The sequence below is a fragment of the Podarcis melisellensis genome (genome assembly GCF_964234715.1).
Source record: "Podarcis melisellensis genome assembly, chromosome: 2".
Classification (NCBI taxonomy): Eukaryota; Metazoa; Chordata; class Lepidosauria; order Squamata; family Lacertidae; genus Podarcis; species Podarcis melisellensis.
In genome coordinates this window covers 32,654,866-32,660,425 of record NC_138529.1, presented here as the reverse complement: position 1 = coordinate 32,660,425, position 5,560 = coordinate 32,654,866, and positions in this window count along the sequence as shown.

The following is a 5,560-nucleotide window of genomic DNA, read 5'->3' as shown; positions in this document are numbered from 1 at the left end:
GACATTGGCTCTCATCAGACAATACCTACCCCAAATCACACTTCTCACCTGACCACTAGTGCTTAGAAAACTAAGAAGAATGATTTCCATGGTGGGAATGGCAATTTTTGCTAATCCTAATTCTGTTACATTGGGAGAAGTTAAACTTTCACATGGATAAAGTGATAGCAGTTTGTAACGGAAAATCTGACCTACAAGCCCAAGATAGGAACTGTTCAACTGGATCTGCCCCCACTGCCTAGCGCTGCCCTTGTCAACCAATGTGTTGAAAAAGGATTGTGATTATAAAGGTTATCCATTACGCAGTCAGCAGGCAGGCGATTTGGTACCAGGAGTGATAGTCATTTTCAGAAATGCATGCGCTTGAATGTGCAAAGCAGCACTTTAAGAGTTGCAAACTTTCTCTACTGCCAAGGTGGCTGCGACTGATGATCATACAGCCTTGACCTAGTTTTTAGGCCACCACCTTCACGGCTTCTCTCCCTGCCCCCCACTGCATAGATTTGCTCCTCGTCCCCAGAAGCAGGTGTTATAAGGTAAAAGGTGGCATCACGCCAGGACTACCCTCTACCACTTGGCAGTACATCCTAGACTTCCATCCATCTTCTACTGTACTTTAACTGGCACTGTGTAATTAACTTTCAACCCACCTCTTTTCCCTTAGTAAGAGAGGCTGCCATAGTCACATCTAGGGTACAGAAGAGGAAGCTCTGATGGTGGCAGCTTAAAGTTTTCACTGCTGTTCTTTATTAACCAAAAGTTGAAAGGTTTATAAAGCGGCTCAACAGACAGCAATGTGACTGTAACCACAACTTGCTTTGGTCATTATTAAAATGTGATTAAAAGCTTGTCAGATTAATATTATTGATTAAAAATTAGAGATCTGCAGAAGATCTATAAATGATCTGCCATAGGGGAAGATGGCAAACCTAGAGAACTTAAATCTCTCTTTTTTTAAAAAAAAAAATCTCTGGTTTCCAGAGGGCACTGAGGGCAGATCCATACCATATATTTAAAATATATCCAACACATATTAGCACACATGACTCCCCCCCAAGAATCCTGGGAACTGTAGTTTTCGCTCAGAGCTCCTTACAAAACTACAGTTCTCAGGATTCTTTCACATCTGACTGCATAATGCTTTGATTTCCTTTTGTTTTCTGATGTTGTCAACACTATTCCTCCACTGAGGTTTGTCCCCATGAACATTTTTCCCTTGTAACTGATGCTGGCAGCATGGAAACACTGCATGTAAATACAGAACCAGATCCTAAGTTCCTGTTGCCTAGGACTGCCATTTGTCCAGAATTTCCCAGACATGTCTGGGATTCATTTGTCATGTCTGGGTAGAATTTCTGAAGATTGGGAAAACCCTGGCGTATAGCAACCCATGTTGGAAGTGTTGATTTGCTGAATTTCCTTAAAAAATTTTTTTTTAAATAGCTGAGCAACTTTAGAAAAAAGAGAAAAGGTTCAACAACTTTTGTGTCTGGATTTTCACTTTTTGATATATGGCAATCCTATTGTTGCCAGAATTTTACTGGGAGATTTCAGGAGTAAATACATAAGCAGCCTTTCACTGAGTCACATTGAAATGTTACCTTAATATGGGAGAGTTAACCATTAGCTTCTCATGAGGCTGCATTCTAAATGGTAACAGTGAGGATTCCCAACTCTGTTAGCCATGAGAAATGAAGCAGGGAGTTCTTCCTCCCCAGAATAACTAATTGAAAATAAGAGTGCGAATCTGCAAATCGCCTGAATGAAAGTGACAAAAGTTGCTGCCATCTGGAGTCTGGTCAGTGGGCTGTGCTCAATGACTTTGAGATGTCATTCAGGTTCTTACTGGAGCATCAACATTCCAAAACCTCACAGCTGGTATCCTCAGTAGAAATGGGGAGAAAATAAATAGGATAGGGATGAAGCTAATTTCCCTCCTCCTTTGACTCCAACTCTCATAAATACATACAGCTAGAGACACAGTGCTAACTGCAGAACACAATGGCAGGGATTCAGAGTTGAAAATGCATAATGGGGTTGGCGCAAACTGACTCCCATGCCCTCTTCTCCCCACGGGAGTCTTCCAGCCTCCCAAAAAAGGGACATAGTCTACCCCATTAAGCAAGGGGAGAACAGGGAGGTCTACTTGTGCCAGCACCATTCTAACCCTGATAGAATGTGTCAAAACTCTCTTTTTCCTTCCCACACACTTGCCATGTGGCAGAAGGGAATAGCAGCACACATATCAAAAGGGGGGGATTATGTGCAGTGGGAGCCAACCAATTCTGTTCATTCTATCTTTGTTATCTGGATTAGGACCTGTGCTGGCAGGATGAATCGGGCTCCTTCCTGAAGCAGATGGACTAGTCAGAGTTTGTGGCAGGGACTTGTCCAAAAGAACACTGCACATATGTACACAGATCTTCCCACCTCACACCAAGTGTTGGGCACACCCTCTTGATTAGACAGGCCATTTTTCTTCTAAGCATCTGGGTACCAGCAAATCTTATTGCTGTGTCAGAAGAGATTTTGCCACACACGAATGCATCATTGACACACCAAGGCAGACTCCAGTCATTAGCCGCTGAAAGAAAGAAGCTGCCCTGCATTCAGGGTCCTTGTCACACGGCAAAAAGGAATGAGCTGCTTGTTCAAAGGTAATGGTTCTATAGGGGCAGAGAAAATGAGGGCCGCCTAGGAAGAGGAGATAAATACAAATGCCTTGCCTCAAACTGTGGCACTTTACAGTACGACCCTGGTCTGCGAGTAAGTTTTAAAAAAACGCTTCTCTAAGATCTGGTCTATACAGTGGTACCTATACTTAAATACTTAATTCGTTCTGGAGTTCCGTTCTTAACTTGAAACTGTTCTTAACCTGAAGCTCCACTTTAGCTAATGGGGAATCCTGTTGCTGCTGCGCCGCAGGCGTGCGATCCCTGTTCTCATCCTGAAGCAAAGTTCTTAAGCCGAGGTACTATTTCTGGGTTAGCGGGGTCTGTAACCCGAAGCGTATGTAACCTGAAGCGTATGTAACCCGAGGTACCACTGTACAAACATCAGCTAGAAGCGGTGAGGTTAGCTGTACCGTGCCAGGCTACACATAGGGGGCATTCACACTATTTTGGGGGAAGATATTTCAAATGCAAAGCCACCCTGTAAATTCTTTGATACCGTCAACACATTACAAACTTCTATCCCAGCCCTCTCTTCACTATTGCCAGTGATGTGGTTTTTCAACTTGCAGGAAGCTTTTTAAATATTCAAACTTGTGACCCCACTCTGCAATGATGCAGTCCATTATACTAGATGCTGCTCAATTGGTGCTAACCCATGACAGAGCCTCTTTGGTGGCAGTTCCCCATTACGGAAGACCCTCTTTGGTGAGGTGCTCCATTATTGACATTCAGGAGGGATTTTAAAACATTCTTGTTCAACCAGGCATTTAATGGCTGAGAGGTATTATTCCTGGCAATTTTATTAGCTCTGAGGGTATGTGACTGCTTTCAAATGTTTTTAGATGTTCTTGTCATTATAAATGTGTTATAATTAAGCTTTGAACTGTACTGCTTTACTACATTGTTTGCTGCCCTTGGCTCCTTTGGGAAAAGGGCCAGATATTTTAAAAACAACAACAAAAATCCAGTAAGACAGACTAGTATTCTATCACTTGCTTAGTTAGACCATTTGCTTTGAGCCATCTAGTTCACTAGATAGGATTGTACAAGGCTTATCTGCATGCTGTGGTGGGTGGTTTTCAAAATATGCAATATACTGGGTACTTTATCTTCTGAATTACCAATCCGGATGAGACATGTATTTTTCAACTAGACACAGAGAACGGGGCCGAAAGAGCAGTGTGTTCTCGTGTGTACAACCACTGAACATAGTCTGATGCTTTAAGTAAAAGTTCAACTCTTGGCTGTATTAACTTTTTAAGCAGATCAAATCGAGCAGTCAGGGACCTCTTCAGGGCTATTTACATGGGACTTTAATCAATTTGCTAAGTGTTTTACAATCCTTATATTATTATTTTTAAAAAGAAAATCCTATGAGAAAGAGTTATTCATCCAATTTTACAGATAGGGATCCAAAATATGAGAGTGAATGGTTTGTCCTAAACTACCTAGGGATTTTTTTTTAAAGAACCGACTAGAGACTGGACTCACTGAGCCATGCTGACATTTGACATTTTTCTACTTCCAGAAGCTTCACTGCAACTAGTATAACACTACAGGTGAAGCTCATGATTCCCCCCGAAGGCCTCTTCTCAAAGTCTGTTTCTCAAACCTGATGCCCCTTTTCCAACTGTCTCACTTTTAAGGGTGGATCTTTCTCCTCATGGTCTTTGAAGTGTAGAAAGACAAGGGATTTAAGCTCCAGTGGCACTTTGATTTCAGATTTACAGTCCACTTCCCTAATAAATCCCATGCCACACTTTAATTCCTCAGAGGGAAAGAACGTGTGAGCCACAGAAGGAGAAAGTAGAAACTGTTTATTTCCATCATAAAGATGCCTTTTAATATTTTAACATAAATCAAGCTGTGCTTTATGATGATAATAAATTTACCAGAAGAAACTTCATTTGCTGCCTGAGGCAGCAAAATGATTCAATTTGTTTAGTTTTTAAGCACAAGGAAATGTAATTGAGTCAGGTAAGGTACAGCTGTTTTAATTGACTTTTCGGAGAACACCTAGTGCTACAGGAAGCAGGAGGCTAATACAGAGGGACAGGAGAAGACAAGGATTACTCCACGAGCTGCTGCCAGCATGGATGCCCCCCTCCCCTTTGCTACTTCTGCCAACTGATCCGTCAACAGAAACTAATTCAAGATACACTGCCTTAATGTATGCAGGAAAAGGCCAAACCACAACAGATGCATAATCTGCATTTATTTCTTTATGCCTTTCTGAAAAATAATTACATACAGGGACAGGCTGAGGACACAGAGCAGCAAAGTGCCATAGTGAAGAATTGTTACATTTTAATAGGCAATTAAAAATATTGTCTCACGTTAAACCAGATGGGAGAAGGTATCAGCCACTGCATCATATTCAGCCAGGTTGAGCCCTGGATTCATAGAATCGTAGTGTTGGAAGGGATCCCAAGGGTCCTCTAGTCTAACCCCAGAAATATCAGCTAAAGCATCCATGACAGATGGCCATGCAACCTCTGCTTAAAAACCTCCAAGGAATGAGAGATTCTACCACCACCCAATCCCTTGGGGTTCTTGTAATAGTGCCAGTAAAATAAACACACACACAAACATACATTTTATCCATCTTGGTCAACCTCAATCTCTCTCATGTTTTAAGGCATATTGTGATACTAGCATCAAACTTTTCTTCCTCTTGTAGGGCTTTCACCATTAATTGAGGTAGACACCTCCACTGCTCACATACTGAAGGCACCTGGGAAGGTACATCAATACAAATCCATCAGAAAACAGGAAAGGAAGTTCTTCAAGGTGAGAGAGGAATGGAAGGTACTACTGCCAAGCCATTTCAAAAGTGCTCTTCCTATTCATGCAGAGAGAAAAGTCATCCCTGACTGTCAAGTTTC